Below are 12,048 nucleotides of genomic sequence, written 5' to 3' on the forward strand. Positions count from 1 at the left end.
ATATTTTTACCTTGGGAGTGATTAGAACCAAAGAATATAAAGCCCCAGGAATGGAAGGATTGATATTATTGGCCGTGTGTTTTGGCCAAGCTAGAAACTTCCGGCAAAGCAAATCAGAGTAACTGGAAACGGTTACCGCAACCAGGTCTCTCTTTGAAAACGAGAGGTGCAAAAGTTCCACTAGACGGAGCTACACCTTCCATTCCTGGGGCTTTATATTCATTGTTAGAACTCACAGACGCTACTGGTAAACTATGATTAAATCTTGGAGATCTGCGGGAATGGGAGCCAGTGGGAGAAGAATGGGCGATAGTGACTGAATATGGAGGAGCCATTGTTGAAGAAGCTGCGGGACTTTGATCTAAAGTAGCCAATGCCGCATCCATTTTCTTCAATTATCTGTTGTTAAAATCAAGAAATGTTAGCATGAAATGTATTCATGAAAGAATACTTACCCCAAAACCAGCTTCTGGTACTTCGTAGTGGCCAAATGTACCCCCTAGGCCGCTCAATAAACGAGAGCTGCCCAGCATTTGCTCGACCTCCCTCAGTTGTCTTAGTTCTAGTTTGGGAAGTTCCAGTCAGCCAAAGTAATAGAAGTAACAGTATTTCTATTCCAAAAAAATTACTGCACCTCCAGTACGGTCCACCACAAGCATTAAGCCTTTGGACAAGACTAATGCACATCGCGGTGTACTGTACGCCTCGTTTGTACAGTTTGCATCAAACTTACGGCTAACGAAACGTTCATTAGCCTCCATGTATTCTAAAATTAAAACCTTTAGATTTCCGCAGAATTTTGTGGCGCGACTCAATGTTATTTTAAAAAAAAACTACCAACGAAGAACAAAAATGCCAACTGCGAAAACGTAAACAAACGCAAAAATATTACAGCAGCCGACAGAAATAAATAAGTGCGATTCGTATTGGACGATTAGAGGGGCACGTCACCGGATGTTGACGTCACAGCTCGCCTGGCGGTATTTTCGTTTTTACGACATTTCTGATAGCGACAGGGGGACAAGAATAAGGTTCCAAGCGAATGTCGGTATGGCGAAGTGATAAGGCGGAATCGTTATGTAGTAACCGAGACAAGAATAGGCCCCCTGGGGCTCGATTCTATCTTTTTATCGTTATGACACATCTCGTTGAGCTAACGAGAGATCCGTATCACCGGGATAACGATTTTCGTTAGAATTATTTTAAAAAGCTATTCTATCTCCTTTATCGTTAGGCATTCGTTAGCAATGTCTCAGTAAGGAGTCTCTCGTTAGAGGAAAAGTCACTTAAAAAAAAATACGTCACTTCCACTTTAAGAACCAATAGGAAACGCCGTTACAATTTAAAAACGCGTGTACGCTTTGGCGCGCAGTTCGATTTTTCTCTTTATTTTGGTTAGTGCCCTTTTTATTTCGTTATGGCTACTACATTAACTAACAAGAGTATTAACAACAAAAGAGGAGCAAAAGTTACAGAAAAACAACAAGAAATTATTCTTCAATTTATGGAAAGTCATCCAGAGTTTCTTTCTGGAAAGTTTTCCAGTAAATTTACGAAAAACACTTCCGACCATTTGTGGGATAAATTGACCATGCTGCTTAACAATGATGGTTCGGGCCCAGCAAAGGACAGTTCAAAGTGGAGAAAGGTAATAAACTTAAAAACTATAGTTTAGTACCTTTATGTTTGTTCACGCTTCAATTTTCAATACAGACATGGTGCGATTGGAAATCAGCCACGAAAGCTAAGGCATCGAAGCTAAAGCGACACACTAATGGCACTGGTGGTGGTGATGCACCCAAACCGAAAGATCTCTTAACACCAATTGAAGAGAGACTTTTAGCCATAATAGGTGAAATAGTTGTTGAGGGTCACACAGAATTGCCGTGTCCTGGATTTTTAAGTAATATATTGTATGGCTCTTTACAAATTACATTTTGTGAAACATTTATATTTTTTCTAACTTCAAAAGGGCATTATAAACGGGTATAATCTACCTACCATGGAAAATAACACTCCGGATATAAGCACAATCGCTAATCAACAACCCAGTGATGGCTCCAAAGACGCTACTGCCACTGAATTAGTAGTCATTAATGATGATTTAGGCAATGAATATGAAATTGTATCTACAAGTACTGCAACATTGTCTCCAACCATCCCATCTACATCAACTGATGAAATACACCCACAAGGGCCACAAAAGACTTTTGAAAAAGTGAAAGTTGATAGGATTACGTAGAAAAATTTACAGTTACCATCAGAAACTGTCACTAACTCAGTGTCCACACCAAGTACGTATTTCCAAAAATGAGTGTTACAATAATAACAAATATATAATAGCTTGTTCTATACATTCAAGAATATGGGAAAAGAAAGAAAGATAAGGAAGGGAACATTGAAATAGCAGTAAAGAAGTTAAAAGAACTTGATGATGAGAAAAACCAAATTAAGAAAAGCGTTAGAGATGAAATGAAAACACAAGGAGAAGCTATGATGATTTATGCAAAAGCAACAGAAAGAATAGCTAAGGCCAAAGAAAATCTGATAGAAATTGAAAAGGAAAGATTACAGATACAAAAAGAAAAAGTTGGGGTTCTAAATAAATTAGCTACTGCAGAAGAGATGAGAGCCATGGCCGAAAAACAACATGCAATTGCAACAACTGCCCAAATATTGAAAGAAGTAACTGTTTATTTTAAAAAACCATAACATTTCACAATTCTAAAATGATGATTTAGTTCCTAAAACTTCCTATGCTGTTAACTGCGATATTTATGTTTTTAAAGCTGTCAGCTGTGGCATCTATTTTAATAAAACGTTGCAGTTAAAATAAAACCATGTTTATCATTTCTAAAAGCTACATAATGGTTACCTTGTTATCACTGTCGTTGCAAAATCCTAATAATTCCTTGTCTAACTGCTGTACCAGCAGCTAACCAATTATCATTAATAGGCTCATTACAACCATTTATAATGATTTCATCCTCTTCATCAGACGAATCCGGATCTTCATCAAGTTCAATATTTCTCTCGATGCACAAATTGTGAAGTGTGCAACATGCATTTATAATGCGCCCCGCTGCAACTGGGTGGTAATGAAGGACACGATGACCTAGCAAACAACGAAAGCGCTGTTTGATGACACCGTTACACCTTTCTATACAGCTTCTCGTTTTAGTGTGCAGTTGAGTAAACCTCTCCTCCGGTGAATTAGCTGCAGCATTAACAATTGGTGTTATCAACCAAGGTTGTAGGGGGTACCCGCTATCTCCTAAAAACATAAGTGTAATTATTTAACTTAACATATTAAAAGATGTTCTTACCAAGTAACCAGGCAGCTCTTCGGTCTCTTAAATATTGATTTTGCATAAAGTGATGAGCAAGGTCCATTCTCCAGATATGGGAATCATGTGTCGAACCAGGGAATCGTGCATTTACACTGAGAATTCGAAGGTTACTATCAGAAATCTAAAAAACCAAGGAAGATATTCCATGAATCTTATCCTCCGTAAACTTTAAATACTGTTTACTGAGCGTTTAGTATTTACTCACAAGCTGAACATTTATTGAATGCGCTCCTTTCCGATTAACATATAGGTTTTCCCGGAATCGATTATCTGTGGTTGGAGGTGCGACAATGCCAATATGCGTACCATCAACGCAGCCAATGACACCTGGAAAACCAGTTGCATTCATAAATCTGTAATAATATAATTAGATATGTTAACTAGGCCTAGTGCCTTTACAGTATGTACAAAACTTTACCCAGCTTTAACAGCAGCTTGTTCCTCATTGGTCACAGGAAACCTAATAAGTCGATTCATTAATTCTGGTTCATCCATTATAGCTTCGCTGACAATACGAAGACACCTAGAAATAGTTGACTGGCTATATCTTAAGAATAAATCCTGACCAATTGGTAACTGATAACACCCCACGGCATAGAATCGTAATGCAATTAGAATCTGCAAATGACAATTTATTCAACAATTTGCAACAAATGATGAAATATTGTATAACTGAGAAACATACCTTGCTATCAACTGGAACTGCTGTGCATAAAGTGCCCGCTAATCTATTCTCCAACAAATGACATAGCTCTAAGACAACACATCTTGGAAACCGAAATAGTCGTTTAAATTTTTTGTCACTTAACTCAAACGCTTCTGAATAATCTCTTATGACCCTTTGTCTTCTAAGATCTCCTTGATTATAATCATTTTCATTTTCTGCAGCATCTCTTAAAATTTCTAATCTTACAAAATTTAAAAGCGCCATCTTCAAAAATTAAAGCTACGATGGACAGTCAGGAACCTTGCGGAAATGTCGTACAACAAATAAAAACATGTTATGGAAAATCGTCGCGGTACCTGCTGTAACATACGGGACTGAGGTGTTATGCCTCTCCCCAAGAGTTATGGATGTATTGGAAAGAACACAATTCGAGGTTGGGAAAACAGCCCGAAATGCGGGACCATTCACGGAAAAAGCTGCGGTCCAAGGTGAAATGGGATTTTCCACAATGACAAACCACGAAGCTAGAAGCAAACTATGTTACCTGGGCCATCTAAAGTTCTTACCAGACTCCAACCTGACAAAACAGATCATTAACTACATACGCCAGCATGGTGTCAATACGAGCTGGACCAGACAAATAGCTCGACTAGACCGTGAAATAGGTATCGGTACATCCAGGGGTCAGGCCACGACATATTAGGAATGGAAAAAAGTTGTGACAACTGAAGCGAATGATAAGGCTATCTCTAATTGGCAGGCTGCTGTTAGATCAAAACAAAGTCTCCAAGTGTACGCTAGTAAAACCAAACCCCACACAGAAGAGTTCTATAAAGGGACTTGGTACAGTTGTTTGCTATTCCAGGCTAGAACGGGGGCACTGCTTACCAGTTATAGACAGTCCCAACTGTTTGCTTTTTCACCACACTGCCGCCTGTGTGGGGCAACACAGGAAGACATCCGCTACATATTACTAGAATGCCCCGCGACTTCAACTGAAGATAGCTCTGAGTGGAGGGTAGTGCACACAGACACTGACATAAAACATATATTGGGACTTGACCTGGAACCCAACCAGACCTGGCACCCGCAGATGGTAGCCTCTATCCTCGGCCGTTGGCAAGTAAAGAAGCGGAATGCACAAACTTAAACCTTGAGGGATACAACTCGCAATTAACAACTGTACATCATATGTTTTGTAATGTATCTAAACGAAAATCCAAAATTGTTAAAAAATGTTAAAAAATGTTAGAAAACTTTATATAAATTTTAAAATAATTTCTGAAATGATAGAGTATGCTATTTAATTATACTTTATTGTCAGGATAGAGAAAGTGAAATACACTTATTGGGCTCCTGAGTACGCACTTATATTACGTACACCAAGCATTCAAAAACAATATTAACATAAAACAAAATAATACAAAACAAGATTACCAACACAAGACAGAGATATAGATAAAAAATAAACAAAAGGGGCAAGGGGTTGATGAGACGGGTAATAATACGGATAATAAGAAAACTAAGCGGAACAGTATAAATTATTATGTACAGACAACAACAGGTGAATCGGGGAAGCTAAAGAGATTGAGCGGTAAATAGTACAACACACTATACAATAATATAAAACTAATTCAGATATTGAAAAGGGTGTCTTAATGACAGCTCCAATAAAAACCTTTTAGCCTTTAAAGCAGCGATAACCCTCGTTAGCGACAGTAACGAGATAAAAAAGCTCACGGTAGGATGAACGAGAAAGTCTCAACGATATGTCGTTACGTTTTAGAGATAGAATACCAAATTTGCTACTCGCGTTCAATCCAACGAGACTTCAACTCGTAACGACAAAAAATTCTCGTTAGGAAACAGATAGAATCGAGCCCCTGGAATCCGGGAGAATGTCACTCAGAATTCAATTCCGCTATTTCGTTCTTGAGTATCGGAATTCTTTTTCGGCATTTGGCTTCCGCAAAATTCTTAATTTCTTATGTTAAATTTAATTTTTTTTTAAATTTGGTTTTATCTATTTAAACCTTTTTTGTAGAGCTTTCAAATCTTTAATCTAATTTTTAATGGAATCTAACCACCACATATAGGCCTCTGTGGTTGCCCGCAGAGTTTTATTTTGCGAAATATTATTATTATTAAATCAACAAACCTTTCTAGCTTGAATATTTTTTAGATATAGACGCGTCATCAGTCATGATATTTAAAAATTACTGTGCAATAACACATTAATTGGTATAAACCAGATAGTAACAAATTTGCAAATAGCATTTTTTTGAATGAATTAAGCAAAAACGTATTAAATGGTTTTTCCAAATGAATTTCAATGATTTTCTCGAAATGGACTTTTGGTCCTTGATGCGTTTTCGCTAATTAAGGCAGTGGTGATGTCCCTATACTGAAAACGTCAAAGGGTACAAAATAATACGTAACGCAAGTAAAATTATTAATCATATTGTGAGTATAAAAAATATATGAGAAAATAACAATGTTCTAAATTATTATTTGAAATAATGGTCAAATCTTTTTTCATGGAAATTTAAATGACAGATTAAAAGAGATTACTGTGATTAAAAAACAATGAAACTGGAGAAGATCACACGGTATAAATTTATTATTCGGAGACGTTTCGAGCCGTGGCCCTTTATCAATCCATTTTTAAAGCCTATTAATATAAATTTAAAAAACACGAGATTTTAAAGCATGTCGCGTGAGGCGCATGTGTGACAAAAAAGAAAGAACGAGAAACAAAACAGATACCAAATGGAATAAATACTACAATAGGTGGTTTTTTTCCGCTTGTCCGAGGACAAAAAGTGTAAACTTTTTACCCTAAAACGTTTTATTCGCCTGTTCTCGGGGTAAGATTTACCCTGTCCCGAATTTTGTTCGCTGGTTCCAGAGCTCAAACGTTACACTTTTTACTCCTCCTCGAAAGGAGGTGTAGAGGGAGTAATCTAGTTTATATAGAAAATTCGTCTGCTTAAATTTCATTTCACGAAAACATAACGGGTTTTGAACATCTTCACATGTGGCAAGCTTTTAATAACGAATATCCAATTGTTAAATGCTATTTAATGACTTAAAAAGTAGCTTGATGACTTGGGTATTAGCCTAGCTGATTTTTATTATTATTAAATAAATAAGAAAAATGAGTCCTATATTGATGATCTCACCATCGGTCGCCATCTTAAAAACAAAACAAATATATAACCTTTAACCTCTAACTACTCCTTTCTTACTCCAACTCGTTTTTTTCGTCAAGATAGAATTGGAGTAAAATGACGTCATAGGGCTACAATTAGGTGGTTTTTTTCGCCTGTTCTGGGTTTTTTGAGCAGGTTAAAAAGTGTAGCTATATGACGTCATTTTACTACAATTCTGTCTTCACGAAAAAAACGAGTTGGAGTAGAAAGGGAGTATTTAAAGGTTAAAGGTTATTTATAAAAAGTTTCCCCATCATATTTTCGTGAAACGAAATTTAAGCAGACGACAAAACTAGATTACTCCCTCTACACCTCCTTTCGAGGAGGAGTAAAAAGTGTAACCCTAATACTCCGGAACAAGCGAACAAAATTCGGGACAGGGTAAATCTTACCCCGAGAACAGGCGAATAAAACGTTTTAGGGTAAAAATTTTACACTTTTTGTCCCCGGACAAGCGAAAAAAACCACCTATTTTTGAACCTGCTCAAAAAAACCAGAACAGGCGAAAAAAACCACCTATTAAAAATGTAATTTTATATAACATTAGGCTAATACAGAAGACACCACCTTGGGTCTAAGTCATCAAGCAACTTCTATAGTCATTGAATAGCATTTAACAATTGGATATTCGTTATTAAAAGCTTTAAAACCCGTTATGTTTTCGTGAAATGAAATTTAAGCAGACGAATCTATATAAGCGCCTCTAACGTGGCGTCGCCGAAGGTACACGGAGGTACACACCGAAGGTCTCCCTAGCGCTTCGCCTTAATACTAGGTCATTGAGTATATTTCAGAAATAGGGTCTAACTTGACATCGCCGAAAGTAATTTATCTGTGTATAACCCGTGGTCGTTGCGCTTCGCCTTAATACTAGGTCAAGTATATTTTGGTCATTAAGTTTGTTTTTGGAATTTCTTATCGGATTTCGCACTGGCTCGAATTTCGCACTGTAAATCGGGACTCAAGGACGAGCGTATTTTTATTTGTTCGTCATGAGAGTAAATCAGCCATTGGACACAGGGGGTTTAAAGGAGTACAGAGAGGTTTGGGACGGCGGCGAGTTTTTGAGTTATTTTTCCGGGAAAAAGGGTACCACGGAAATTCTCGCATGGGAAAAGGGGAGGGGAGGACCACGGTAACTATCACATGGGGAAAGGGGGGAGGGGGTACCACGGTAATTATCGCATGGGAAAAGGGGGAAGGGGTACCACGGTAGTTATCACATGGGAAAAGGGGGGAGGGAGTACCAAAGAAATTATCACATGGGAATAGAGGGGAGCGGGTACCACGGTAGTTATCACATGGGAATAGAGGAGAGCGGGTACCACGGGAGGGAGTACCAAGGTAATTATCACATGGGAAAAGGGGGGAGCGGGTACCACGGGCGTTATCACATGGGAAAAGGGGGGAGGGGGTACTAAGGAAATTATCACATTTGAAAAGGAGGGAGGGGGTACCACGGTAATTATCACATGGGGAAAAAGGTAAGGAAGGGCCTTACTGGGGTGGTTCTACTATGGGGAAAAGAGTACCATGGAAATTATCCCCTGGGAAGAAGGGAGAGGTGAGTACCACGGTAATTATCAAACGGGGAAAAGGAGAGGAAGGGCCTTACTGCGGTGGTTCGACTATGGGTAAAGGGTGCCACGGTAATTCTCGCATGGGAAAAGGGGGAGGCGGCCTTACTGCGGTGGTTCAAATATGGGGAAAAGGGTGCCTCGAAACACACCACTAGCTGCACATTTTGCCCCTCTTGACTATGTAGTCAAGGTGTGGTTTCCATGTTAGTTTGCTATCCAGGATGACCCCGAGGTACTTCACCTCGGTGCTCTCCACTAGGTCCTTTCCAAATAAGGAAATACCCTCAAACATACCTTTTATCCTTCTACGAGTAAAAGGAACCAAGACAGTTTTATTAGGATTAACCATGAGGTTGACCTCCCTGCACCAGCTCTCAACTGATGCTAGGGCCCGCCTCATTACGTCCTTCACTGTTGCCGGGAATTTCCCAGTAATGATGATAGCAATATCATCGGCGTAACCGAAACAGCGGCCTCCTCCCCTGTTCAACCTCCGAACGAGTTCATCCACCACCAGGCACCACAGAAGGGGAGAAAGAACGCCTCCCTGTGGGCAACCACGACTGGTGGAGACCATAAGGGAGTCACCCAGCAAGGAGGATACCACTTTTCGGTCAGTTAACATAGATTTGATCCAAAGGCACAATGTGTCATTGATACCAAACCTTTTCGCATCCTTAAGTATAACTGCGCTGGAGACCTTATCAAAGGCTCCCTCAATATCAAGAAAAACTGCTAACGCAATTTCCTTGTGCTCAATTGCTTTTTCCAGGCAGCTGCTGATACCATGCAGGGCGGTCTCAGTAGACCTGCCCTTCTGGTAAGCATGCTGCGCAGTCGACAGAGGAGAGTTGCAAAGAACCTCCTCCCTAATGTAGTTGTCCACCATTTTCTCCAGAATTTTTAGGAGAAAAGAGGTAAGACTAATTGGCCTAAATGCCTTACCTTCCAGGTAATCTGATTTACCAGGCTTAGGTATGAAGATCGCTTGAGAAAGCTTCCAGGTGCTAGGTAAATGCCCTAGAGCAATACAAGCCCTGTAGATTCTCAGCAGCATAGGGCATAGAATATCAATGCCCTCCTGTAAGAGGATAGGAAAAATCCCATCCGGTCCCGGGGACTTATAGGGTTTAAATGACTTTACAGCCCATATAAGTCTGGAATGCGTGGCGACCTTATTCGCCACTGCCCAATCTTCCCTTTTGGTTCGATTGATCCTCAAAGGGCGATTGTCAGTGTTACCATTGCTAGTGAGCTTAGAGTCCGGAAAGTGTACATCTAACATATGTGTCAGAGTGTCCTTACCGGACGTGGAAAAACTACCATCTTTCAACTTAATTGTGTCAAGATGCTTAGTATTATCGTGTGCCAAAATTTTCATTAATTTGGCCGTACTGGGAACATCCGCTATGTTCTCACAGAAGTCTCTCCATGAAGCCTTCTTGGCATCGCGGATAGACTTGTGGTAGGTGGTGAGGGTGCGTTTATAGGCATCCCAATCGCCCCCCTTCTTTGCCCTATTAAAGAGCCTACGAGTTTCTTTGCGCAGCCTGCCAATCTCGTTGTTCCACCAAGGCACTAGCCTTGGCCGGTTGGCAGGCTTTGCCGGACAGTTGCGGTGATAGGAGTCGATAATGGACTGTTGAAGCATTCTAGGCTTCTAGAGCATTTCGTCTCTCCCCGTCTGTTTTGACTAGGCACGCTTTCGCGACCAAACGGAACCTTCTTACCAATCACATTCGTTCTTCTAAATTCCAGTACGAGGCTCAGTTAGTTAATGTCATCCTTAGCAACCCTAAGGCCCTATACGCTCACATTGCACGCTCCATTAAGCCTAAAAAACCACTAATAGTGGTTGAGAACTCAGCTGGGACGGTCATCCGTGACCCGTCTGAAATTGTGGAGGCCCTGAACAGTTTCTTCCAATCTGTTTTTTCTGTTGAGTCTCATCCAGAAGCGCTCCTGTTGGGAGACTTTTTCTCGTCTATTGACTACAATCCCTCCACGTATGAAGTTTCTTGCCCCACAGACTTTGGTCTTTCTTATGCCACTGTCAAGCGTTATCTTAATCGATTATCCATTAGTAAATCCCCAGGGCCGGATGATCTTCATCCCTGTCTTCTCAAAGAGGGCGCTACCATTCTTGCATCCCCTCTGTTATCGATATTTACACTCTATTGCGTCGGGTCGGCTGCCGTCCATTTGGAAACAGGCAAATGTCACTGCCATCAAAAAGTCCCCCAATTCCTGCTCTGTAGACAATTTTCGAGCTATTACTTTGACCTGTCTCCCCAGTAAAGAGCTCGAAACAAATGTTCGTGACACTCTTGTTTCTTTCCTTTCAAAACGGTCGTTCTTTTCTAATGACCAACATGGCTTTCTCCTCCGACGTTCCTGCTTCACGAATCTGCTCTCGACTATGGAGGCTGTCACGCGCTGTCTTGATAATGGGGACGCCGTTGACCTTATCTACTTAGACCTACGGAAAGCATTTGACACAGTCCCCCACTCCCTACTTATTCGCAAATTGGAGCTCTTAGAGGTTCCCCCAAACATGGACTAATTAGTCCATGCCCCAAACATTGTTAACTGGATTGCTGATTTCCTAAGTAATAGGTCTCAGCGTGTTGTTCTTCATGGCGTCACCTCGTCCTGGTGCTCGGTCACTAGTGTTGTTCCCCAGGGATCTGTTTTGGGCCCCACACTTTTTGTCATTTTTGTCAATGATCTCCCCCTTGTGGCCAAGGAGTCGTTTTTGAAACTTTTTACTGATGACAGCAAGGTCGGCCGTGGAATAATCTCTGTGTCTGATGCTCTTTTACTTCAATCAGATGTCAATGCATTAGATTATTGGGTGGGCTCGAACGGTATGAGTTTCAACTCCACCAAATCATTAGTTCTGCATTGTGGGAGTAACAACCCCCTCTTCCAGTATCGTCTTGGTGGCAGACTAATCGAATCTCAAAATATCATTCGTGATTTGGGGGTGATGCTCTCGGGCAGAATGTTGGGGGACACTCACAGCAAAGCTGCTTCAGCCCGGGGAATGAGAGCCCTTTATCTATTAAAGCGATCTTTCTCTTTTTTTAGTGCTAAATCGTTTAAGATTTTGTATAGTGCTTATGTCCGTCCTCATCTCCACTATTGCTCGAGCATTTGGTCTCCTCACCTTGTTAAAGACGTTGATAGATGGGAACGGGTGCAAAGGAAAGCCACGAAACTTGTCCCGGGTTTGCGTA

This window comes from Leiobunum rupestre, chromosome 6 (genome assembly GCF_980474605.1).
Source record: "Leiobunum rupestre chromosome 6, qqLeiRupe1.1.hap1, whole genome shotgun sequence".
NCBI lineage: Eukaryota > Metazoa > Arthropoda > Arachnida > Opiliones > Sclerosomatidae > Leiobunum > Leiobunum rupestre.